The sequence below is a fragment of the Corvus hawaiiensis genome, chromosome 10 (genome assembly GCF_020740725.1).
Source record: "Corvus hawaiiensis isolate bCorHaw1 chromosome 10, bCorHaw1.pri.cur, whole genome shotgun sequence".
Lineage (NCBI taxonomy): Eukaryota > Metazoa > Chordata > Aves > Passeriformes > Corvidae > Corvus > Corvus hawaiiensis.
This window is the reverse complement of record NC_063222.1, coordinates 2740795-2767315: the sequence shown is the minus strand read 5'-3', so window position 1 is coordinate 2767315 and position 26521 is coordinate 2740795. Positions and strand designations below refer to the sequence as shown.

General features: G+C 61.9%; 15 non-coding genes across 15 annotated transcripts; all 15 read right to left on the bottom strand.

The window, feature by feature from the left end:
* Positions 1 to 988: 988 nt before the first annotated feature.
* On the bottom strand, positions 989 to 1107 carry LOC125331177. Its single transcript, XR_007205880.1, has one exon. It is a non-coding gene; the product is annotated as a 5S ribosomal RNA (ribosomal RNA).
* A 2557-nt stretch (positions 1108 to 3664) lies between these two features.
* Positions 3665 to 3783, bottom strand: LOC125331176. The gene has a single exon (XR_007205879.1). It is a non-coding gene; the product is annotated as a 5S ribosomal RNA (ribosomal RNA).
* Positions 3784 to 5877: 2094 nt separating this feature from the next.
* On the bottom strand, positions 5878 to 5996 carry LOC125331175. The gene has a single exon (XR_007205878.1). It is a non-coding gene; the product is annotated as a 5S ribosomal RNA (ribosomal RNA).
* Positions 5997 to 6918: 922 nt separating this feature from the next.
* Positions 6919 to 7037, bottom strand: LOC125331299. The gene has a single exon (XR_007205996.1). It is a non-coding gene; the product is annotated as a 5S ribosomal RNA (ribosomal RNA).
* A 2557-nt stretch (positions 7038 to 9594) lies between these two features.
* Positions 9595 to 9713, bottom strand: LOC125331298. Its single transcript, XR_007205995.1, has one exon. It is a non-coding gene; the product is annotated as a 5S ribosomal RNA (ribosomal RNA).
* A 922-nt stretch (positions 9714 to 10635) lies between these two features.
* On the bottom strand, positions 10636 to 10754 carry LOC125331297. Its single transcript, XR_007205994.1, has one exon. It is a non-coding gene; the product is annotated as a 5S ribosomal RNA (ribosomal RNA).
* A 2557-nt stretch (positions 10755 to 13311) lies between these two features.
* LOC125331296 lies at positions 13312 to 13430 on the bottom strand. The gene has a single exon (XR_007205993.1). It is a non-coding gene; the product is annotated as a 5S ribosomal RNA (ribosomal RNA).
* A 922-nt stretch (positions 13431 to 14352) lies between these two features.
* LOC125331295 lies at positions 14353 to 14471 on the bottom strand. The gene has a single exon (XR_007205992.1). It is a non-coding gene; the product is annotated as a 5S ribosomal RNA (ribosomal RNA).
* A 2557-nt stretch (positions 14472 to 17028) lies between these two features.
* Positions 17029 to 17147, bottom strand: LOC125331293. Its single transcript, XR_007205990.1, has one exon. It is a non-coding gene; the product is annotated as a 5S ribosomal RNA (ribosomal RNA).
* Positions 17148 to 19241: 2094 nt separating this feature from the next.
* On the bottom strand, positions 19242 to 19360 carry LOC125331292. The gene has a single exon (XR_007205989.1). It is a non-coding gene; the product is annotated as a 5S ribosomal RNA (ribosomal RNA).
* Positions 19361 to 20273: 913 nt separating this feature from the next.
* Positions 20274 to 20392, bottom strand: LOC125331291. The gene has a single exon (XR_007205988.1). It is a non-coding gene; the product is annotated as a 5S ribosomal RNA (ribosomal RNA).
* A 922-nt stretch (positions 20393 to 21314) lies between these two features.
* Positions 21315 to 21433, bottom strand: LOC125331290. Its single transcript, XR_007205987.1, has one exon. It is a non-coding gene; the product is annotated as a 5S ribosomal RNA (ribosomal RNA).
* Positions 21434 to 22346: 913 nt separating this feature from the next.
* Positions 22347 to 22465, bottom strand: LOC125331289. The gene has a single exon (XR_007205986.1). It is a non-coding gene; the product is annotated as a 5S ribosomal RNA (ribosomal RNA).
* Positions 22466 to 23387: 922 nt separating this feature from the next.
* Positions 23388 to 23506, bottom strand: LOC125331288. Its single transcript, XR_007205985.1, has one exon. It is a non-coding gene; the product is annotated as a 5S ribosomal RNA (ribosomal RNA).
* Positions 23507 to 24419: 913 nt separating this feature from the next.
* On the bottom strand, positions 24420 to 24538 carry LOC125331287. The gene has a single exon (XR_007205984.1). It is a non-coding gene; the product is annotated as a 5S ribosomal RNA (ribosomal RNA).
* Positions 24539 to 26521: the final 1983 nt, after the last annotated feature.

Here is a 26521-nt window from a genome sequence, read left to right as displayed (position 1 = left end):
ACCCAGAGCCACACAAGCAACTCAAACCACGCCAGCCACGCGAGCTACGGGAGCATCAACACTCACGGCCACCAGCGCCGCCGTCGGCAACAACGGAACCTGCAGCTGGACCCAGAGCCACACAAGCCTCACAAGCCCCGCCGGCCACGCGAACTACGTGAGCATCAACAGTCATGGCCACTTGCTTCGGCCTTGGCAACAACGGCACCTGCATCCAGACCAAGCACCACGCAAGCCACACAAGCCACGCCAGGCACGCGAGCATCAACAGTCATGGCCACCAGGTCTGTCCTCGGCAACAGTGGAACCTGCAGCCAGACCTGGACCCACACAAGCCACGCCAGCCGCACGAGCTATGCAAGCATCCACAGTCGTGGACACCAGCGCCGCCGTCGGCAACAACAGAACCTACAGACAGACCCAGCACCACACAAGCCACAAAAGCCACGCAAGCTACGGGAGCATCAACAGTCATGGCCACCGGGTCTGCCCTTGGCAACAATGGAACCTGCAGCCAGACCCAGAGCCACACAAGCCACACAAGCCACGCCAGCCACGTGAGCCACACGAGCATCAACAGTCATGGCCACTTGCTTCGGCCTTGGCAACAACGGAACCTGCAGCCAGAGCTGGCACCACACAAGCCACGCCAGCCACACAAGCTACGGGAGCATCAACAGTCATGGCCACGGGGTCTGCCCTTGGCAACAATGGGACCTGCAGCCAGACCCAGCACCACACAAGCCACACAAGCCACGCCAGCCGCGCAAGCTACAAAAGCTACGTGAGCATCAACAGTCATGGCCACCAGGTCTGCCCGCGGCAACAACGGAACCTGCAGCCAGACCCAGAGCCACACAAGCCACGCCAGCCACACAAGCCCCATGAGCCACGCGAGCCACGGCCACCGTGGCCCTCGTGCCCCTTTGCTCATGTGCCCAAACAAAACAAGGCACCTCTGTCGCAGTCCCCGGAAGACAGCAAAAGAAGCCTACAGCACCCGGTATTCCCAGGCGGTCTCCCATCCAAGTACTAACCGGGCCCGACCCTGCTTAGCTTCCGAGATCAGACGAGATCGGGCGTTCTCAGGGTGGTATGGCCGTAGGCACCCCTCAGCCCCACAGCAGCGCTCTCCAGCACACGCCAGCGCCTTCCTGCCCTGCCCCAATGCCCCCCGCACCCGGCACACGGCCGCCAGCGCCGCCCTCGGCAACAACGGAACCTGCAGCCAGACCAAGCGCCACACAGGCCACACAAGCCACGCCGGCCACGCCAGCCACGCGAGCATCAACAGTCATGGCCACTTGCTTTGGCCTTTGCAACAACAGAACCTGCAGCCAGACCCAGAGCTGCACAAGCTACTCAAGCCACGCCAGCCGCACGAGCTATGCAAGCATCCACAGTCATGGCCACCAGCACCGCCGTCAGCAACAACAGAACCTACAGACAGACCCAGCACCACACAAGCCACAAAAGCCACGCCAGCAACGCAAGCTATGTGAGCATCAACAGTCATGGCCACCGGGTCTGCCCTTGGCAACAATGGAACCTGCAGCCAGACCCAGCACCACACAAGCCTCACATGCAATGCCAGCCACGCAAGCTACGGGAGCATCAACAGTCATGGCCACCGGGTCTGCCCTCGGCAACAATGGAACCTGCAGCCAGACCCAGAGCCACACAAGCTACTCAAGCCACACCAGCCACGTTAGCTACACGAGCATCAACAGTCACGGCCACCAGCGCTGCCGTCGGCAACAATGGAACCTGCAGCCAGACTCAGAGCCACACAAGCCACACAAGCCACGCCAGCCACGCCAGCCACACGCGCATCAACAGTCATGGCCACTTGCTTCGCCCTTGGCAACAACGGAACCTGCAGCCAGACCCAGCACCACACAAGCCACACATGCAACGCCAGCCACGCAAGCTACGTGAGCATCACCAGTCATGGCCACTGGGTCAGCCCTCGGCAACAACGGAACCTGCAGCCAGATCCACAGCCACGCCAGCCACGCCAGCCACGCCAGCCGCGCCAGCCACGCGAACTACATGAGCATCAACAGTCATGGCCACTTGCTTCGGCCTTGGCAACAACGGAACCTGCAGCCAGACCTGGCACCACACAAGCCACACAAGCCACGCCAGCCACGCAAGCTACGTGAGCATCAACAGTCATGGCCACCAGGTCTGTCCTTGCCAACAACGGAACCTGCAGCCAGACCCAGAGCCACACAAGCCACACAAGCCACGCCAGCCACGCGAGCCACACGAGCATCAACAGTCATGGCCACTTGCTTCGGCCTTGGCAACAACGGAACCTGCAGCCAGACCCAGCACCACACAAGCCACACAAGCCACGCCAGCCGCGCAAGCTACAAAAGCTACGGGAGCATCAACAGTCACGGCCACCAGGTCTGCCCGCGGCAACAACGGAACCTGCAGCCAGACCCAGAGCCACACAAGCCACACAAGCCACGCCGGCCACGCAAGCTACGCAAGCTACGGGAGCATCAACAGTCATGGCCACTTGCTTTGGCCTTTGCAACAACAGAACCTGCAGCCAGACCCAGCACCACACAAGCCACACAAGCCACGCCAGCCACGTGAGCTACGTGAGCATCAACAGTCATGGCCACCAGGTCTGCCCGCGGCAACAACGGAACCTGCAGCCAGACCCAGAGCCACACAAGCAACTCAAACCACGCCAGCCACGCGAGCTACGGGAGCATCAACACTCACGGCCACCAGCGCCGCCGTCGGCAACAACGGAACCTGCAGCTGGACCCAGAGCCACACAAGCCTCACAAGCCCCGCCGGCCACGCGAACTACGTGAGCATCAACAGTCATGGCCACTTGCTTCGGCCTTGGCAACAACGGCACCTGCATCCAGACCAAGCACCACGCAAGCCACACAAGCCACGCCAGGCACGCGAGCATCAACAGTCATGGCCACCAGGTCTGTCCTCGGCAACAGTGGAACCTGCAGCCAGACCTGGACCCACACAAGCCACGCCAGCCGCACGAGCTATGCAAGCATCCACAGTCGTGGACACCAGCGCCGCCGTCGGCAACAACAGAACCTACAGACAGACCCAGCACCACACAAGCCACAAAAGCCACGCAAGCTACGGGAGCATCAACAGTCATGGCCACCGGGTCTGCCCTTGGCAACAATGGAACCTGCAGCCAGACCCAGAGCCACACAAGCCACACAAGCCACGCCAGCCACGTGAGCCACACGAGCATCAACAGTCATGGCCACTTGCTTCGCCCTTGGCAACAACGGAACCTGCAGCCAGAGCTGGCACCACACAAGCCACGCCAGCCACACAAGCTACGGGAGCATCAACAGTCATGGCCACGGGGTCTGCCCTTGGCAACAATGGGACCTGCAGCCAGACCCAGCACCACACAAGCCACACAAGCCACGCCAGCCGCGCAAGCTACAAAAGCTACGTGAGCATCAACAGTCATGGCCACCAGGTCTGCCCGCGGCAACAACGGAACCTGCAGCCAGACCCAGAGCCACACAAGCCACGCCAGCCACACAAGCCCCATGAGCCACGCGAGCCACGGCCACCGTGGCCCTCGTGCCCCTTTGCTCATGTGCCCAAACAAAACAAGGCACCTCTGTCGCAGTCCCCGGAAGACAGCAAAAGAAGCCTACAGCACCCGGTATTCCCAGGCGGTCTCCCATCCAAGTACTAACCGGGCCCGACCCTGCTTAGCTTCCGAGATCAGACGAGATCGGGCGTTCTCAGGGTGGTATGGCCGTAGGCACCCCTCAGCCCCACAGCAGCGCTCTCCAGCACACGCCAGCGCCTTCCTGCCCTGCCCCAATGCCCCCCGCACCCGGCACACGGCCGCCAGCGCCGCCCTCGGCAACAACGGAACCTGCAGCCAGACCAAGCGCCACACAGGCCACACAAGCCACGCCGGCCACGCCAGCCACGCGAGCATCAACAGTCATGGCCACTTGCTTTGGCCTTTGCAACAACAGAACCTGCAGCCAGACCCAGAGCTGCACAAGCTACTCAAGCCACGCCAGCCGCACGAGCTATGCAAGCATCCACAGTCATGGCCACCAGCACCGCCGTCAGCAACAACAGAACCTACAGACAGACCCAGCACCACACAAGCCACAAAAGCCACGCCAGCAACGCAAGCTATGTGAGCATCAACAGTCATGGCCACCGGGTCTGCCCTTGGCAACAATGGAACCTGCAGCCAGACCCAGCACCACACAAGCCTCACATGCAATGCCAGCCACGCAAGCTACGGGAGCATCAACAGTCATGGCTACCGGGTCTGCCCTCGGCAACAATGGAACCTGCAGCCAGACCCAGAGCCACACAAGCTACTCAAGCCACACCAGCCACGTTAGCTACACGAGCATCAACAGTCACGGCCACCAGCGCTGCCGTCGGCAACAATGGAACCTGCAGCCAGACTCAGAGCCACGCCAGCCACGCCAGCCGCGCCAGCCACGCGAACTACATGAGCATCAACAGTCATGGCCACTTGCTTCGGCCTTGGCAACAACGGAACCTGCAGCCAGACCCAGCACCACACAAGCCACACAAGCCACGCCAGCCACGCAAGCTACGTGAGCATCACCAGTCATGGCCACTGGGTCAGCCCTCGGCAACAACGGAACCTGCAGCCAGATCCACAGCCACGCCAGCCACGCCAGCCGCGCCAGCCACGCGAACTACATGAGCATCAACAGTCATGGCCACTTGCTTCGGCCTTGGCAACAACGGAACCTGCAGCCAGACCTGGCACCACACAAGCCACACAAGCCACGCCAGCCACGCAAGCTACGTGAGCATCAACAGTCATGGCCACCAGGTCTGTCCTTGCCAACAACGGAACCTGCAGCCAGACCCAGAGCCACACAAGCCACTCAAACCACGCCAGCCACGCGAGCTACGGGAGCATCAACAGTCACGGCCACCAGCGCCGCCGTCGGCAACAACGGAACCTGCAGCTGGACCCAGAGCCACACAAGCCTCACAAGCCCCGCCGGCCACGCGAACTACGTGAGCATCAACAGTCATGGCCACTTGCTTCGGCCTTGGCAACAACGGCACCTGCATCCAGACCAAGCACCACGCAAGCCACACAAGCCACGCCAGGCACGCGAGCCTCAACAGTCATGGCCACCAGGTCTGTCCTCGGCAACAGTGGAACCTGCAGCCAGACCTGGACCCACACAAGCCACGCCAGCCGCACGAGCTATGCAAGCATCCACAGTCGTGGACACCAGCGCCGCCGTCGGCAACAACAGAACCTACAGACAGACCCAGCACCACACAAGCCACAAAAGCCACGCAAGCTACGGGAGCATCAACAGTCATGGCCACCGGGTCTGCCCTTGGCAACAATGGAACCTGCAGCCAGACCCAGAGCCACACAAGCCACACAAGCCACGCCAGCCACGTGAGCCACACGAGCATCAACAGTCATGGCCACTTGCTTCGGCCTTGGCAACAACGGAACCTGCAGCCAGAGCTGGCACCACACAAGCCACGCCAGCCACACAAGCTACGGGAGCATCAACAGTCATGGCCACGGGGTCTGCCCTTGGCAACAATGGGACCTGCAGCCAGACCCAGCACCACACAAGCCACACAAGCCACGCCAGCCGCGCAAGCTACAAAAGCTACGTGAGCATCAACAGTCATGGCCACCAGGTCTGCCCGCGGCAACAACGGAACCTGCAGCCAGACCCAGAGCCACACAAGCCACGCCAGCCACACAAGCCCCATGAGCCACGCGAGCCACGGCCACCGTGGCCCTCGTGCCCCTTTGCTCATGTGCCCAAACAAAACAAGGCACCTCTGTCGCAGTCCCCGGAAGACAGCAAAAGAAGCCTACAGCACCCGGTATTCCCAGGCGGTCTCCCATCCAAGTACTAACCGGGCCCGACCCTGCTTAGCTTCCGAGATCAGACGAGATCGGGCGTTCTCAGGGTGGTATGGCCGTAGGCACCCCTCAGCCCCACAGCAGCGCTCTCCAGCACACGCCAGCGCCTTCCTGCCCTGCCCCAATGCCCCCCGCACCCGGCACACGGCCGCCAGCGCCGCCCTCGGCAACAACGGAACCTGCAGCCAGACCAAGCGCCACACAGGCCACACAAGCCACGCCGGCCACGCCAGCCACGCGAGCATCAACAGTCATGGCCACTTGCTTCGCCCTTGGCAACAACGGAACCTGCAGCCAGACCCAGAGCTGCACAAGCTACTCGAACCACGCCAGCCACGTGAGCTACGTGAGCATCCACAGTCATGGCCACCGGGTCAGCCCTCGGCAACAATGGCACCTGCAGGCAGACCCAGAGCCACACAAGCAACGCCGGCCACGCGAACTACATGAGCATCAACAGTCATGGCCACTTGCTTCACCCTTGGCAACAACGGAACCTGCAGCCAGACCTGGCACCACACAATCCACATGAGCCACGCCAGCCGCACGAGCTATGCAAACATCAACATTCATGGCCACCAGCGCCGCCGTCGGCAACAACAGAACCTGCAGCCAGACCTGGCACCACACAAGCGACAAAAGCCACGCCAGCCATGTGAGCTACGGGAGCATCAACACTCATGGCCACCTGGTCTGTCCTTGCCAACAACGGAACCTGTAGCCAGACCCAGAGCCACACAAGCCACACAAGCCACGCCAGCCATGTGAGCTACGTGAGCATCAACAGTCATGGCCACCAGGTCTGCCCTCGGCAACAACGGAACCTGCAGCCAGACCCAGCGCCACACAAGCCACACAAGCCACGCCAGCCACACAAGCCCCATGAGCCACGCGAGCCACGGCCACCGTTGCCCTCGTGCCCCTTTGCTCATGTGCCCAAACAAAACAAGGCACCTCTGTCGCAGTCCCCGGAAGACAGCAAAAGAAGCCTACAGCACCCGGTATTCCCAGGCGGTCTCCCATCCAAGTACTAACCGGGCCCGACCCTGCTTAGCTTCCGAGATCAGACGAGATCGGGCGTTCTCAGGGTGGTATGGCCGTAGGCACCCCTCAGCCCCACAGCAGCGCTCTCCAGCACACGCCAGCGCCTTCCTGCCCTGCCCCAATGCCCCCCGCACCCGGCACACGGCCGCCAGCGCCGCCCTCGGCAACAACGGAACCTGCAGCCAGACCAAGCGCCACACAGGCCACACAAGCCACGCCGGCCACGCCAGCCACGCGAGCATCAACAGTCATGGCCACTTGCTTTGGCCTTTGCAACAACAGAACCTGCAGCCAGACCCAGAGCTGCACAAGCTACTCAAGCCACGCCAGCCGCACGAGCTATGCAAGCATCCACAGTCATGGCCACCAGCACCGCCGTCAGCAACAACAGAACCTACAGACAGACCCAGCACCACACAAGCCACAAAAGCCACGCCAGCAACGCAAGCTATGTGAGCATCAACAGTCATGGCCACCGGGTCTGCCCTTGGCAACAATGGAACCTGCAGCCAGACCCAGCACCACACAAGCCTCACATGCAATGCCAGCCACGCAAGCTACGGGAGCATCAACAGTCATGGCCACCGGATCTGCCCTCGGCAACAATGGAACCTGCAGCCAGACCCAGAGCCACACAAGCTACTCAAGCCACACCAGCCACGTTAGCTACACGAGCATCAACAGTCACGGCCACCAGCGCTGCCGTCGGCAACAATGGAACCTGCAGCCAGACTCAGAGCCACACAAGCCACACAAGCCACGCCAGCCACGCCAGCCACACGCGCATCAACAGTCATGGCCACTTGCTTCGCCCTTGGCAACAACGGAACCTGCAGCCAGACCCAGCACCACACAAGCCACACATGCAACGCCAGCCACGCAAGCTACGTGAGCATCACCAGTCATGGCCACTGGGTCAGCCCTCGGCAACAACGGAACCTGCAGCCAGATCCACAGCCACGCCAGCCACGCCAGCCACGCCAGCCGCGCCAGCCACGCGAACTACATGAGCATCAACAGTCATGGCCACTTGCTTCGGCCTTGGCAACAACGGAACCTGCAGCCAGACCTGGCACCACACAAGCCACACAAGCCACGCCAGCCACGCAAGCTACGTGAGCATCAACAGTCATGGCCACCAGGTCTGTCCTTGCCAACAACGGAACCTGCAGCCAGACCCAGAGCCACACAAGCAACTCAAACCATGCCAGCCACGCGAGCTACGGGAGCATCAACAGTCATGGCCACTTGCTTCACCCTTGGCAACAACGGAACCTGCAGCCAGACCCAGCACCACACAAGCCACACAAGCCACGCCAGCCGCGCAAGCTACAAAAGCTACGGGAGCATCAACAGTCACGGCCACCAGGTCTGCCCGCGGCAACAACGGAACCTGCAGCCAGACCCAGAGCCACACAAGCCACACAAGCCACGCCGGCCACGCAAGCTACGCAAGCTACGGGAGCATCAACAGTCATGGCCACTTGCTTTGGCCTTTGCAACAACAGAACCTGCAGCCAGACCCAGCACCACACAAGCCACACAAGCCACGCCAGCCACGTGAGCTACGTGAGCATCAACAGTCATGGCCACCAGGTCTGCCCGCGGCAACAACGGAACCTGCAGCCAGACCCAGAGCCACACAAGCAACTCAAACCACGCCAGCCACGCGAGCTACGGGAGCATCAACACTCACGGCCACCAGCGCCGCCGTCGGCAACAACGGAACCTGCAGCTGGACCCAGAGCCACACAAGCCTCACAAGCCCCGCCGGCCACGCGAACTACGTGAGCATCAACAGTCATGGCCACTTGCTTCGGCCTTGGCAACAACGGCACCTGCATCCAGACCAAGCACCACGCAAGCCACACAAGCCACGCCAGGCACGCGAGCATCAACAGTCATGGCCACCAGGTCTGTCCTCGGCAACAGTGGAACCTGCAGCCATACCTGGACCCACACAAGCCACGCCAGCCGCACGAGCTATGCAAGCATCCACAGTCGTGGACACCAGCGCCGCCGTCGGCAACAACAGAACCTACAGACAGACCCAGCACCACACAAGCCACAAAAGCCACGCAAGCTACGGGAGCATCAACAGTCATGGCCACCGGGTCTGCCCTTGGCAACAATGGAACCTGCAGCCAGACCCAGAGCCACACAAGCCACACAAGCCACGCCAGCCACGTGAGCCACACGAGCATCAACAGTCATGGCCACTTGCTTCGGCCTTGGCAACAACGGAACCTGCAGCCAGAGCTGGCACCACACAAGCCACGCCAGCCACACAAGCTACGGGAGCATCAACAGTCATGGCCACGGGGTCTGCCCTTGGCAACAATGGGACCTGCAGCCAGACCCAGCACCACACAAGCCACACAAGCCACGCCAGCCGCGCAAGCTACAAAAGCTACGTGAGCATCAACAGTCATGGCCACCAGGTCTGCCCTCGGCAACAACGGAACCTGCAGCCAGACTCAGAGCCACACAAGCCACGCCAGCCACACAAGCCCCATGAGCCACGCGAGCCACGGCCACCGTGGCCCTCGTGCCCCTTTGCTCATGTGCCCAAACAAAACAAGGCACCTCTGTCGCAGTCCCCGGAAGACAGCAAAAGAAGCCTACAGCACCCGGTATTCCCAGGCGGTCTCCCATCCAAGTACTAACCGGGCCCGACCCTGCTTAGCTTCCGAGATCAGACGAGATCGGGCGTTCTCAGGGTGGTATGGCCGTAGGCACCCCTCAGCCCCACAGCAGCGCTCTCCAGCACACGCCAGCGCCTTCCTGCCCTGCCCCAATGCCCCCCGCACCCGGCACACGGCCGCCAGCGCCGCCCTCGGCAACAACGGAACCTGCAGCCAGACCAAGCGCCACACAGGCCACACAAGCCACGCCGGCCACGCCAGCCACGCGAGCATCAACAGTCATGGCCACTTGCTTCGCCCTTGGCAACAACGGAACCTGCAGCCAGACCCAGAGCTGCACAAGCTACTCGAACCACGCCAGCCACGTGAGCTACGTGAGCATCCACAGTCATGGCCACCGGGTCAGCCCTCGGCAACAATGGCACCTGCAGGCAGACCCAGAGCCACACAAGCAACGCCGGCCACGCGAACTACATGAGCATCAACAGTCATGGCCACTTGCTTCACCCTTGGCAACAACGGAACCTGCAGCCAGACCTGGCACCACACAATCCACATGAGCCACGCCAGCCGCACGAGCTATGCAAACATCAACATTCATGGCCACCAGCGCCGCCGTCGGCAACAACAGAACCTGCAGCCAGACCTGGCACCACACAAGCGACAAAAGCCACGCCAGCCATGTGAGCTACGGGAGCATCAACACTCATGGCCACCTGGTCTGTCCTTGCCAACAACGGAACCTGTAGCCAGACCCAGAGCCACACAAGCCACACAAGCCACGCCAGCCATGTGAGCTACGTGAGCATCAACAGTCATGGCCACCAGGTCTGCCCTCGGCAACAACGGAACCTGCAGCCAGACCCAGCGCCACACAAGCCACACAAGCCACGCCAGCCACACAAGCCCCATGAGCCACGCGAGCCACGGCCACCGTTGCCCTCGTGCCCCTTTGCTCATGTGCCCAAACAAAACAAGGCACCTCTGTCGCAGTCCCCGGAAGACAGCAAAAGAAGCCTACAGCACCCGGTATTCCCAGGCGGTCTCCCATCCAAGTACTAACCGGGCCCGACCCTGCTTAGCTTCCGAGATCAGACGAGATCGGGCGTTCTCAGGGTGGTATGGCCGTAGGCACCCCTCAGCCCCACAGCAGCGCTCTCCAGCACACGCCAGCGCCTTCCTGCCCTGCCCCAATGCCCCCCGCACCCGGCACACGGCCGCCAGCGCCGCCCTCGGCAACAACGGAACCTGCAGCCAGACCAAGCGCCACACAGGCCACACAAGCCACGCCGGCCACGCCAGCCACGCGAGCATCAACAGTCATGGCCACTTGCTTTGGCCTTTGCAACAACGGAACCTGCAGCCAGACCCAGAGCTGCACAAGCTACTCAAGCCACGCCAGCCGCACGAGCTATGCAAGCATGCACAGTCATGGCCACCAGCACCGCCGTCAGCAACAACAGAACCTACAGACAGACCCAGCACCACACAAGCCACAAAAGCCACGCCAGCAACGCAAGCTATGTGAGCATCAACAGTCATGGCCACCGGGTCTGCCCTTGGCAACAATGGAACCTGCAGCCAGACCCAGCACCACACAAGCCTCACATGCAATGCCAGCCACGCAAGCTACGGGAGCATCAACAGTCATGGCCACCGGATCTGCCCTCGGCAACAATGGAACCTGCAGCCAGACCCAGAGCCACACAAGCTACTCAAGCCACACCAGCCACGTTAGCTACACGAGCATCAACAGTCACGGCCACCAGCGCTGCCGTCGGCAACAATGGAACCTGCAGCCAGACTCAGAGCCACACAAGCCACACAAGCCACGCCAGCCACGCCAGCCACACGCGCATCAACAGTCATGGCCACTTGCTTCGCCCTTGGCAACAACGGAACCTGCAGCCAGACCCAGCACCACACAAGCCACACATGCAACGCCAGCCACGCAAGCTACGTGAGCATCACCAGTCATGGCCACTGGGTCAGCCCTCGGCAACAACGGAACCTGCAGCCAGATCCACAGCCACGCCAGCCACGCCAGCCACGCCAGCCGCGCCAGCCACGCGAACTACATGAGCATCAACAGTCATGGCCACTTGCTTCGGCCTTGGCAACAACGGAACCTGCAGCCAGACCTGGCACCACACAAGCCACACAAGCCACGCCAGCCACGCAAGCTACGTGAGCATCAACAGTCATGGCCACCAGGTCTGTCCTTGCCAACAACGGAACCTGCAGCCAGACCCAGAGCCACACAAGCAACTCAAACCATGCCAGCCACGCGAGCTACGGGAGCATCAACAGTCATGGCCACTTGCTTCACCCTTGGCAACAACGGAACCTGCAGCCAGACCCAGCACCACACAAGCCACACAAGCCACGCCAGCCGCGCAAGCTACAAAAGCTACGGGAGCATCAACAGTCACGGCCACCAGGTCTGCCCGCGGCAACAACGGAACCTGCAGCCAGACCCAGAGCCACACAAGCCACACAAGCCACGCCGGCCACGCAAGCTACGCAAGCTACGGGAGCATCAACAGTCATGGCCACTTGCTTTGGCCTTTGCAACAACAGAACCTGCAGCCAGACCCAGCACCACACAAGCCACACAAGCCACGCCAGCCACGTGAGCTACGTGAGCATCAACAGTCATGGCCACCAGGTCTGCCCGCGGCAACAACGGAACCTGCAGCCAGACCCAGAGCCACACAAGCAACTCAAACCACGCCAGCCACGCGAGCTACGGGAGCATCAACACTCACGGCCACCAGCGCCGCCGTCGGCAACAACGGAACCTGCAGCTGGACCCAGAGCCACACAAGCCTCACAAGCCCCGCCGGCCACGCGAACTACGTGAGCATCAACAGTCATGGCCACTTGCTTCGGCCTTGGCAACAACGGCACCTGCATCCAGACCAAGCACCACGCAAGCCACACAAGCCACGCCAGGCACGTGAGCATCAACAGTCATGGCCACCAGGTCTGTCCTCGGCAACAGTGGAACCTGCAGCCATACCTGGACCCACACAAGCCACGCCAGCCGCACGAGCTATGCAAGCATCCGCAGTCGTGGACACCAGCGCCGCCGTCGGCAACAACAGAACCTACAGACAGACCCAGCACCACACAAGCCACAAAAGCCACGCAAGCTACGGGAGCATCAACAGTCATGGCCACCGGGTCTGCCCTTGGCAACAATGGAACCTGCAGCCAGACCCAGAGCCACACAAGCCACACAAGCCACGCCAGCCACGTGAGCCACACGAGCATCAACAGTCATGGCCACTTGCTTCGGCCTTGGCAACAACGGAACCTGCAGCCAGAGCTGGCACCACACAAGCCACGCCAGCCACACAAGCTACGGGAGCATCAACAGTCATGGCCACGGGGTCTGCCCTTGGCAACAATGGGACCTGCAGCCAGACCCAGCACCACACAAGCCACACAAGCCACGCCAGCCGCGCAAGCTACAAAAGCTACGTGAGCATCAACAGTCATGGCCACCAGGTCTGCCCGCGGCAACAACGGAACCTGCAGCCAGACTCAGAGCCACACAAGCCACGCCAGCCACACAAGCCCCATGAGCCACGCGAGCCACGGCCACCGTGGCCCTCGTGCCCCTTTGCTCATGTGCCCAAACAAAACAAGGCACCTCTGTCGCAGTCCCCGGAAGACAGCAAAAGAAGCCTACAGCACCCGGTATTCCCAGGCGGTCTCCCATCCAAGTACTAACCGGGCCCGACCCTGCTTAGCTTCCGAGATCAGACGAGATCGGGCGTTCTCAGGGTGGTATGGCCGTAGGCACCCCTCAGCCCCACAGCAGCGCTCTCCAGCACACGCCAGCGCCTTCCTGCCCTGCCCCAATGCCCCCCGCACCCGGCACACGGCCGCCAGCGCCGCCCTCGGCAACAACGGAACCTGCAGCCAGACCAAGCGCCACACAGGCCACACAAGCCACGCCGGCCACGCCAGCCACGCGAGCATCAACAGTCATGGCCACTTGCTTCGCCCTTGGCAACAACGGAACCTGCAGCCAGACCCAGAGCTGCACAAGCTACTCGAACCATGCCAGCCACGTGAGCTACGTGAGCATCCACAGTCATGGCCACCGGGTCAGCCCTCGGCAACAATGGCACCTGCAGGCAGACCCAGAGCCACACAAGCAACGCCGGCCACGCGAACTACATGAGCATCAACAGTCATGGCCACTTGCTTCACCCTTGGCAACAACGGAACCTGCAGCCAGACCTGGCACCACACAATCCACATGAGCCACGCCAGCCGCACGAGCTATGCAAACATCAACATTCATGGCCACCAGCGCCGCCGTCGGCAACAACAGAACCTGCAGCCAGACCTGGCACCACACAAGCCACACAAGCCACGCCAGCCATGTGAGCTACGGGAGCATCAACACTCATGGCCACCTGGTCTGTCCTTGCCAACAACGGAACCTGTAGCCAGACCCAGAGCCACACAAGCCACACAAGCCACGCCAGCCATGTGAGCTACGTGAGCATCAACAGTCATGGCCACCAGGTCTGCCCTCGGCAACAACGGAACCTGCAGCCAGACCCAGCGCCACACAAGCCACACAAGCCACGCCAGCCACACAAGCCCCATGAGCCACGCGAGCCACGGCCACCGTTGCCCTCGTGCCCCTTTGCTCATGTGCCCAAACAAAACAAGGCACCTCTGTCGCAGTCCCCGGAAGACAGCAAAAGAAGCCTACAGCACCCGGTATTCCCAGGCGGTCTCCCATCCAAGTACTAACCGGGCCCGACCCTGCTTAGCTTCCGAGATCAGACGAGATCGGGCGTTCTCAGGGTGGTATGGCCGTAGGCACCCCTCAGCCCCACAGCAGCGCTCTCCAGCACACGCCAGCGCCTTCCTGCCCTGCCCCAATGCCCCCCGCACCCGGCACACGGCCGCCAGCGCCGCCCTCGGCAACAACGGAACCTGCAGCCAGACCAAGCGCCACACAGGCCACACAAGCCACGCCGGCCACGCCAGCCACGCGAGCATCAACAGTCATGGCCACTTGCTTTGGCCTTTGCAACAACAGAACCTGCAGCCAGACCCAGAGCTGCACAAGCTACTCAAGCCACGCCAGCCGCACGAGCTATGCAAGCATCCACAGTCATGGCCACCAGCACCGCCGTCAGCAACAACAGAACCTACAGACAGACCCAGCACCACACAAGCCACAAAAGCCACGCCAGCAACGCAAGCTATGTGAGCATCAACAGTCATGGCCACCGGGTCTGCCCTTGGCAACAATGGAACCTGCAGCCAGACCCAGCACCACACAAGCCTCACATGCAATGCCAGCCACGCAAGCTACGGGAGCATCAACAGTCATGGCCACCGGATCTGCCCTCGGCAACAATGGAACCTGCAGCCAGACCCAGAGCCACACAAGCTACTCAAGCCACACCAGCCACGTTAGCTACACGAGCATCAACAGTCACGGCCACCAGCGCTGCCGTCGGCAACAATGGAACCTGCAGCCAGACTCAGAGCCACACAAGCCACACAAGCCACGCCAGCCACGCCAGCCACACGCGCATCAACAGTCATGGCCACTTGCTTCGCCCTTGGCAACAACGGAACCTGCAGCCAGACCCAGCACCACACAAGCCACACATGCAACGCCAGCCACGCAAGCTACGTGAGCATCACCAGTCATGGCCACTGGGTCAGCCCTCGGCAACAACGGAACCTGCAGCCAGATCCACAGCCACGCCAGCCACGCCAGCCACGCCAGCCGCGCCAGCCACGCGAACTACATGAGCATCAACAGTCATGGCCACTTGCTTCGGCCTTGGCAACAACGGAACCTGCAGCCAGACCTGGCACCACACAAGCCACACAAGCCACGCCAGCCACGCAAGCTACGTGAGCATCAACAGTCATGGCCACCAGGTCTGTCCTTGCCAACAACGGAACCTGCAGCCAGACCCAGAGCCACACAAGCCACTCAAACCATGCCAGCCACGCGAGCTACGGGAGCATCAACAGTCATGGCCACTTGCTTCACCCTTGGCAACAACGGAACCTGCAGCCAGACCCAGCACCACACAAGCCACACAAGCCACGCCAGCCGCGCAAGCTACAAAAGCTACGGGAGCATCAACAGTCACGGCCACCAGGTCTGCCCGCGGCAACAACGGAACCTGCAGCCAGACCCAGAGCCACACAAGCCACACAAGCCACGCCGGCCACGCAAGCTACGCAAGCTACGGGAGCATCAACAGTCATGGCCACTTGCTTTGGCCTTTGCAACAACAGAACCTGCAGCCAGACCCAGCACCACACAAGCCACACAAGCCACGCCAGCCACGTGAGCTACGTGAGCATCAACAGTCATGGCCACCAGGTCTGCCCGCGGCAACAACGGAACCTGCAGCCAGACCCAGAGCCACACAAGCAACTCAAACCACGCCAGCCACGCGAGCTACGGGAGCATCAACACTCACGGCCACCAGCGCCGCCGTCGGCAACAACGGAACCTGCAGCTGGACCCAGAGCCACACAAGCCTCACAAGCCCCGCCGGCCACGCGAACTACGTGAGCATCAACAGTCATGGCCACTTGCTTCGGCCTTGGCAACAACGGCACCTGCATCCAGACCAAGCACCACGCAAGCCACACAAGCCACGCCAGGCACGCGAGCATCAACAGTCATGGCCACCAGGTCTGTCCTCGGCAACAGTGGAACCTGCAGCCAGACCTGGACCCACACAAGCCACGCCAGCCGCACGAGCTATGCAAGCATCCACAGTCGTGGACACCAGCGCCGCCGTCGGCAACAACAGAACCTACAGACAGACCCAGCACCACACAAGCCACAAAAGCCACGCAAGCTACGGGAGCATCAACAGTCATGGCCACCGGGTCTGCCCTTGGCAACAATGGAACCTGCAGCCAGACCCAGAGCCACACAAGCCACACAAGCCACGCCAGCCACGTGAGCCACACGAGCATCAACAGTCATGGCCACTTGCTTCGGCCTTGGCAACAACGGAACCTGCAGCCAGAGCTGGCACCACACAAGCCACGCCAGCCACACAAGCTACGGGAGCATCAACAGTCATGGCCACGGGGTCTGCCCTTGGCAACAATGGGACCTGCAGCCAGACCCAGCACCACACAAGCCACACAAGCCACGCCAGCCGCGCAAGCTACAAAAGCTACGTGAGCATCAACAGTCATGGCCACCAGGTCTGCCCTCGGCAACAACGGAACCTGCAGCCAGACCCAGAGCCACACAAGCCACGCCAGCCACACAAGCCCCATGAGCCACGCGAGCCACGGCCACCGTGGCCCTCGTGCCCCTTTGCTCATGTGCCCAAACAAAACAAGGCACCTCTGTCGCAGTCCCCGGAAGACAGCAAAAGAAGCCTACAGCACCCGGTATTCCCAGGCGGTCTCCCATCCAAGTACTAACCGGGCCCGACCCTGCTTAGCTTCCGAGATCAGACGAGATCGGGCGTTCTCAGGGTGGTATGGCCGTAGGCACCCCTCAGCCCCACAGCAGCGCTCTCCAGCACACGCCAGCGCCTTCCTGCCCTGCCCCAATGCCCCCCGCACCCGGCACACGGCCGCCAGCGCCGCCCTCGGCAACAACGGAACCTGCAGCCAGACCAAGCGCCACACAGGCCACACAAGCCACGCCGGCCACGCCAGCCACGCGAGCATCAACAGTCATGGCCACTTGCTTTGGCCTTTGCAACAACAGAACCTGCAGCCAGACCCAGAGCTGCACAAGCTACTCAAGCCACGCCAGCCGCACGAGCTATGCAAGCATCCACAGTCATGGCCACCAGCACCGCCGTCAGCAACAACAGAACCTACAGACAGACCCAGCACCACACAAGCCACAAAAGCCACGCCAGCAACGCAAGCTATGTGAGCATCAACAGTCATGGCCACCGGGTCTGCCCTTGGCAACAATGGAACCTGCAGCCAGACCCAGCACCACACAAGCCTCACATGCAATGCCAGCCACGCAAGCTACGGGAGCATCAACAGTCATGGCCACCGGGTCTGCCCTCGGCAACAATGGAACCTGCAGCCAGACCCAGAGCCACACAAGCTACTCAAGCCACACCAGCCACGTTAGCTACACGAGCATCAACAGTCACGGCCACCAGCGCTGCCGTCGGCAACAATGGAACCTGCAGCCAGACTCAGAGCCACGCCAGCCACGCCAGCCGCGCCAGCCACGCGAACTACATGAGCATCAACAGTCATGGCCACTTGCTTTGGCCTTGGCAACAACGGAACCTGCAGCCAGACCCAGCACCACACAAGCCACACATGCAACGCCAGCCACGCAAGCTACGTGAGCATCACCAGTCATGGCCACTGGGTCAGCCCTCGGCAACAACGGAACCTGCAGCCAGATCCACAGCCACGCCAGCCACGCCAGCCGCGCCAGCCACGCGAACTACATGAGCATCAACAGTCATGGCCACTTGCTTCGGCCTTGGCAACAACGGAACCTGCAGCCAGACCTGGCACCACACAAGCCACACAAGCCACGCCAGCCACGCAAGCTACGTGAGCATCAACAGTCATGGCCACCAGGTCTGTCCTTGCCAACAACGGAACCTGCAGCCAGACCCAGAGCCACACAAGCCACTCAAACCACGCCAGCCACGCGAGCTACGGGAGCATCAACAGTCACGGCCACCAGCGCCGCCGTCGGCAACAACGGAACCTGCAGCTGGACCCAGAGCCACACAAGCCTCACAAGCCCCGCCGGCCACGCGAACTACGTGAGCATCAACAGTCATGGCCACTTGCTTCGGCCTTGGCAACAACGGCACCTGCATCCAGACCAAGCACCACGCAAGCCACACAAGCCACGCCAGGCACGCGAGCATCAACAGTCATGGCCACCAGGTCTGTCCTCGGCAACAGTGGAACCTGCAGCCAGACCTGGACCCACACAAGCCACGCCAGCCGCACGAGCTATGCAAGCATCCACAGTCGTGGACACCAGCGCCGCCGTCGGCAACAACAGAACCTACAGACAGACCCAGCACCACACAAGCCACAAAAGCCACGCAAGCTACGGGAGCATCAACAGTCATGGCCACCGGGTCTGCCCTTGGCAACAATGGAACCTGCAGCCAGACCCAGAGCCACACAAGCCACACAAGCCACGCCAGCCACGTGAGCCACACGAGCATCAACAGTCATGGCCACTTGCTTCGGCCTTGGCAACAACGGAACCTGCAGCCAGAGCTGGCCCCACACAAGCCACGCCAGCCACACAAGCTACGGGAGCATCAACAGTCATGGCCACGGGGTCTGCCCTTGGCAACAATGGGACCTGCAGCCAGACCCAGCACCACACAAGCCACACAAGCCACGCCAGCCGCGCAAGCTACAAAAGCTACGTGAGCATCAACAGTCATGGCCACCAGGTCTGCCCGCGGCAACAACGGAACCTGCAGCCAGACCCAGAGCCACACAAGCCACGCCAGCCACACAAGCCCCATGAGCCACGCGAGCCACGGCCACCGTGGCCCTCGTGCCCCTTTGCTCATGTGCCCAAACAAAACAAGGCACCTCTGTCGCAGTCCCCGGAAGACAGCAAAAGAAGCCTACAGCACCCGGTATTCCCAGGCGGTCTCCCATCCAAGTACTAACCGGGCCCGACCCTGCTTAGCTTCCGAGATCAGACGAGATCGGGCGTTCTCAGGGTGGTATGGCCGTAGGCACCCCTCAGCCCCACAGCAGCGCTCTCCAGCACACGCCAGCGCCTTCCTGCCCTGCCCCAATGCCCCCCGCACCCGGCACACGGCCGCCAGCGCCGCCCTCGGCAACAACGGAACCTGCAGCCAGACCAAGCGCCACACAGGCCACACAAGCCACGCCGGCCACGCCAGCCACGCGAGCATCAACAGTCATGGCCACTTGCTTCGCCCTTGGCAACAACGGAACCTGCAGCCAGACCCAGAGCTGCACAAGCTACTCGAACCACGCCAGCCACGTGAGCTACGTGAGCATCCACAGTCATGGCCACCGGGTCAGCCCTCGGCAACAATGGCACCTGCAGGCAGACCCAGAGCCACACAAGCAACGCCGGCCACGCGAACTACATGAGCATCAACAGTCATGGCCACTTGCTTCACCCTTGGCAACAACGGAACCTGCAGCCAGACCTGGCACCACACAATCCACATGAGCCACGCCAGCCGCACGAGCTATGCAAACATCAACATTCATGGCCACCAGCGCCGCCGTCGGCAACAACAGAACCTGCAGCCAGACCTGGCACCACACAAGCCACGCCAGCCACACAAGCTACGGGAGCATCAACAGTCATGGCCACGGGGTCTGCCCTTGGCAACAATGGGACCTGCAGCCAGACCCAGCACCACACAAGCCACACAAGCCACGCCAGCCGCGCAAGCTACAAAAGCTACGTGTGCATCAACAGTCATGGCCACCAGGTCTGCCCGCGGCAACAACGGAACCTGCAGCCAGACCCAGCGCCACACAAGCCACGCCAGCCACACAAGCCCCATGAGCCACGCGAGCCACGGCCACCGTGGCCCTCGTGCCCCTTTGCTCATGTGCCCAAACAAAACAAGGCACCTCTGTCGCAGTCCCCGGAAGACAGCAAAAGAAGCCTACAGCACCCGGTATTCCCAGGCGGTCTCCCATCCAAGTACTAACCGGGCCCGACCCTGCTTAGCTTCCGAGATCAGACGAGATCGGGCGTTCTCAGGGTGGTATGGCCGTAGGCACCCCTCAGCCCCACAGCAGCGCTCTCCAGCACACGCCAGCGCCTTCCTGCCCTGCCCCAATGCCCCCCGCACCCGGCACACGGCCGCCAGCGCCGCCCTCGGCAACAACGGAACCTGCAGCCAGACCAAGCGCCACACAGGCCACACAAGCCACGCCGGCCACGCCAGCCACGCGAGCATCAACAGTCATGGCCACTTGCTTCGCCCTTGGCAACAACGGAACCTGCAGCCAGACCCAGAGCTGCACAAGCTACTCGAACCACGCCAGCCACGTGAGCTACGTGAGCATCCACAGTCATGGCCACCGGGTCAGCCCTCGGCAACAATGGCACCTGCAGGCAGACCCAGAGCCACACAAGCAACGCCGGCCACGCGAACTACATGAGCATCAACAGTCATGGCCACTTGCTTCACCCTTGGCAACAACGGAACCTGCAGCCAGACCTGGCACCACACAATCCACATGAGCCACGCCAGCCGCACGAGCTATGCAAACATCAACATTCATGGCCACCAGCGCCGCCGTCGGCAACAACAGAACCTGCAGCCAGACCTGGCACCACACAAGCGACAAAAGCCACGCCAGCCATGTGAGCTACGGGAGCATCAACACTCATGGCCACCTGGTCTGTCCTTGCCAACAACGGAACCTGTACCCAGACCCAGAGCCACACAAGCCACACAAGCCACGCCAGCCATGTGAGCTACGTGAGCATCAACAGTCATGGCCACCAGGTCTGCCCTCGGCAACAACGGAACCTGCAGCCAGACCCAGCGCCACACAAGCCACACAAGCCACGCCAGCCACACAAGCCCCATGAGCCACGCGAGCCACGGCCACCGTGGCCCTCGTGCCCCTTTGCTCATGTGCCCAAACAAAACAAGGCACCTCTGTCGCAGTCCCCGGAAGACAGCAAAAGAAGCCTACAGCACCCGGTATTCCCAGGCGGTCTCCCATCCAAGTACTAACCGGGCCCGACCCTGCTTAGCTTCCGAGATCAGACGAGATCGGGCGTTCTCAGGGTGGTATGGCCGTAGGCACCCCTCAGCCCCACAGCAGCGCTCTCCAGCACACGCCAGCGCCTTCCTGCCCTGCCCCAATGCCCCCCGCACCCGGCACACGGCCGCCAGCGCCGCCCTCGGCAACAACGGAACCTGCAGCCAGACCAAGCGCCACACAGGCCACACAAGCCACGCCGGCCACGCCAGCCACGCGAGCATCAACAGTCATGGCCACTTGCTTCGCCCTTGGCAACAACGGAACCTGCAGCCAGACCCAGAGCTGCACAAGCTACTCGAACCACGCCAGCCACGTGAGCTACGTGAGCATCCACAGTCATGGCCACCGGGTCAGCCCTCGGCAACAATGGCACCTGCAGGCAGACCCAGAGCCACACAAGCAACGCCGGCCACGCGAACTACATGAGCATCAACAGTCATGGCCACTTGCTTCACCCTTGGCAACAACGGAACCTGCAGCCAGACCTGGCACCACACAATCCACATGAGCCACGCCAGCCGCACGAGCTATGCAAACATCAACATTCATGGCCACCAGCGCCGCCGTCGGCAACAACAGAACCTGCAGCCAGACCTGGCACCACACAAGCCACGCCAGCCACACAAGCTACGGGAGCATCAACAGTCATGGCCACGGGGTCTGCCCTTGGCAACAATGGGACCTGCAGCCAGACCCAGCACCACACAAGCCACACAAGCCACGCCAGCCGCGCAAGCTACAAAAGCTACGTGTGCATCAACAGTCATGGCCACCAGGTCTGCCCGCGGCAACAACGGAACCTGCAGCCAGACCCAGCGCCACACAAGCCACGCCAGCCACACAAGCCCCATGAGCCACGCGAGCCACGGCCACCGTGGCCCTCGTGCCCCTTTGCTCATGTGCCCAAACAAAACAAGGCACCTCTGTCGCAGTCCCCGGAAGACAGCAAAAGAAGCCTACAGCACCCGGTATTCCCAGGCGGTCTCCCATCCAAGTACTAACCGGGCCCGACCCTGCTTAGCTTCCGAGATCAGACGAGATCGGGCGTTCTCAGGGTGGTATGGCCGTAGGCACCCCTCAGCCCCACAGCAGCGCTCTCCAGCACACGCCAGCGCCTTCCTGCCCTGCCCCAATGCCCCCCGCACCCGGCACACGGCCGCCAGCGCCGCCCTCGGCAACAACGGAACCTGCAGCCAGACCAAGCGCCACACAGGCCACACAAGCCACGCCGGCCACGCCAGCCACGCGAGCATCAACAGTCATGGCCACTTGCTTCGCCCTTGGCAACAACGGAACCTGCAGCCAGACCCAGAGCTGCACAAGCTACTCGAACCACGCCAGCCACGTGAGCTACGTGAGCATCCACAGTCATGGCCACCGGGTCAGCCCTCGGCAACAATGGCACCTGCAGGCAGACCCAGAGCCACACAAGCAACGCCGGCCACGCGAACTACATGAGCATCAACAGTCATGGCCACTTGCTTCACCCTTGGCAACAACGGAACCTGCAGCCAGACCTGGCACCACACAATCCACATGAGCCACGCCAGCCGCACGAGCTATGCAAACATCAACATTCATGGCCACCAGCGCCGCCGTCGGCAACAACAGAACCTGCAGCCAGACCTGGCACCACACAAGCGACAAAAGCCACGCCAGCCATGTGAGCTACGGGAGCATCAACACTCATGGCCACCTGGTCTGTCCTTGCCAACAACGGAACCTGTACCCAGACCCAGAGCCACACAAGCCACACAAGCCACGCCAGCCATGTGAGCTACGTGAGCATCAACAGTCATGGCCACCAGGTCTGCCCTCGGCAACAACGGAACCTGCAGCCAGACCCAGCGCCACACAAGCCACACAAGCCACGCCAGCCACACAAGCCCCATGAGCCACGCGAGCCACGGCCACCGTGGCCCTCGTGCCCCTTTGCTCATGTGCCCAAACAAAACAAGGCACCTCTGTCGCAGTCCCCGGAAGACAGCAAAAGAAGCCTACAGCACCCGGTATTCCCAGGCGGTCTCCCATCCAAGTACTAACCGGGCCCGACCCTGCTTAGCTTCCGAGATCAGACGAGATCGGGCGTTCTCAGGGTGGTATGGCCGTAGGCACCCCTCAGCCCCACAGCAGCGCTCTCCAGCACACGCCAGCGCCTTCCTGCCCTGCCCCAATGCCCCCCGCACCCGGCACACGGCCGCCAGCGCCGCCCTCGGCAACAACGGAACCTGCAGCCAGACCAAGCGCCACACAGGCCACACAAGCCACGCCGGCCACGCCAGCCACGCGAGCATCAACAGTCATGGCCACTTGCTTCGCCCTTGGCAACAACGGAACCTGCAGCCAGACCCAGAGCTGCACAAGCTACTCGAACCACGCCAGCCACGTGAGCTACGTGAGCATCCACAGTCATGGCCACCGGGTCAGCCCTCGGCAACAATGGCACCTGCAGGCAGACCCAGAGCCACACAAGCAACGCCGGCCACGCGAACTACATGAGCATCAACAGTCATGGCCACTTGCTTCACCCTTGGCAACAACGGAACCTGCAGCCAGACCTGGCACCACACAATCCACATGAGCCACGCCAGCCGCACGAGCTATGCAAACATCAACATTCATGGCCACCAGCGCCGCCGTCGGCAACAACAGAACCTGCAGCCAGACCTGGCACCACACAAGCCACGCCAGCCACACAAGCTACGGGAGCATCAACACTCATGGCCACGGGGTCTGCCCTTGGCAACAATGGGACCTGCAGCCAGACCCAGCACCACACAAGCCACACAAGCCACGCCAGCCGCGCAAGCTACAAAAGCTACGTGAGCATCAACAGTCATGGCCACCAGGTCTGCCCGCGGCAACAACGGAACCTGCAGCCAGACCCAGAGCCACACAAGCCACGCCAGCCACACAAGCCCCATGAGCCACGCGAGCCACGGCCACCGTTGCCCTCGTGCCCCTTTGCTCATGTGCCCAAACAAAACAAGGCACCTCTGTCGCAGTCCCCGGAAGACAGCAAAAGAAGCCTACAGCACCCGGTATTCCCAGGCGGTCTCCCATCCAAGTACTAACCGGGCCCGACCCTGCTTAGCTTCCGAGATCAGACGAGATCGGGCGTTCTCAGGGTGGTATGGCCGTAGGCACCCCTCAGCCCCACAGCAGCGCTCTCCAGCACACGCCAGCGCCTTCCTGCCCTGCCCCAATGCCCCCCGCACCCGGCACACGGCCGCCAGCGCCGCCCTCGGCAACAACGGAACCTGCAGCCAGACCAAGCGCCACACAGGCCACACAAGCCACGCCGGCCACGCCAGCCACGCGAGCATCAACAGTCATGGCCACTTGCTTTGGCCTTTGCAACAACAGAACCTGCAGCCAGACCCAGAGCTGCACAAGCTACTCAAGCCACGCCAGCCGCACGAGCTATGCAAGCATCCACAGTCATGGCCACCAGCACCGCCGTCAGCAACAACAGAACCTACAGACAGACCCAGCACCACACAAGCCACAAAAGCCACGCCAGCAACGCAAGCTATGTGAGCATCAACAGTCATGGCCACCGGGTCTGCCCTTGGCAACAATGGAACCTGCAGCCAGACCCAGCACCACACAAGCCTCACATGCAATGCCAGCCACGCAAGCTACGGGAGCATCAACAGTCATGGCCACCGGATCTGCCCTCGGCAACAATGGAACCTGCAGCCAGACCCAGAGCCACACAAGCTACTCAAGCCACACCAGCCACGTTAGCTACACGAGCATCAACAGTCACGGCCACCAGCGCTGCCGTCGGCAACAATGGAACCTGCAGCCAGACTCAGAGCCACACAAGCCACACAAGCCACGCCAGCCACGCCAGCCACACGCGCATCAACAGTCATGGCCACTTGCTTCGCCCTTGGCAACAACGGAACCTGCAGCCAGACCCAGCACCACACAAGCCACACATGCAACGCCAGCCACGCAAGCTACGTGAGCATCACCAGTCATGGCCACTGGGTCAGCCCTCGGCAACAACGGAACCTGCAGCCAGATCCACAGCCACGCCAGCCACGCCAGCCACGCCAGCCGCGCCAGCCACGCGAACTACATGAGCATCAACAGTCATGGCCACTTGCTTCGGCCTTGGCAACAACGGAACCTGCAGCCAGACCTGGCACCACACAAGCCACACAAGCCACGCCAGCCACGCAAGCTACGTGAGCATCAACAGTCATGGCCACCAGGTCTGTCCTTGCCAACAACGGAACCTGCAGCCAGACCCAGAGCCACACAAGCCACTCAAACCATGCCAGCCACGCGAGCTACGGGAGCATCAACAGTCATGGCCACTTGCTTCACCCTTGGCAACAACGGAACCTGCAGCCAGACCCAGCACCACACAAGCCACACAAGCCACGCCAGCCGCGCAAGCTACAAAAGCTACGGGAGCATCAACAGTCACGGCCACCAGGTCTGCCCGCGGCAACAACGGAACCTGCAGCCAGACCCAGAGCCACACAAGCCACACAAGCCACGCCGGCCACGCAAGCTACGCAAGCTACGGGAGCATCAACAGTCATGGCCACTTGCTTTGGCCTTTGCAACAACAGAACCTGCAGCCAGACCCAGCACCACACAAGCCACACAAGCCACGCCAGCCACGTGAGCTACGTGAGCATCAACAGTCATGGCCACCAGGTCTGCCCGCGGCAACAACGGAACCTGCAGCCAGACCCAGAGCCACACAAGCAACTCAAACCACGCCAGCCACGCGAGCTACGGGAGCATCAACACTCACGGCCACCAGCGCCGCCGTCGGCAACAACGGAACCTGCAGCTGGACCCAGAGCCACACAAGCCTCACAAGCCCCGCCGGCCACGCGAACTACGTGAGCATCAACAGTCATGGCCACTTGCTTCGGCCTTGGCAACAACGGCACCTGCATCCAGACCAAGCACCACGCAAGCCACACAAGCCACGCCAGGCACGCGAGCATCAACAGTCATGGCCACCAGGTCTGTCCTCGGCAACAGTGGAACCTGCAGCCATACCTGGACCCACACAAGCCACGCCAGCCGCACGAGCTATGCAAGCATCCACAGTCGTGGACACCAGCGCCGCCGTCGGCAACAACAGAACCTACAG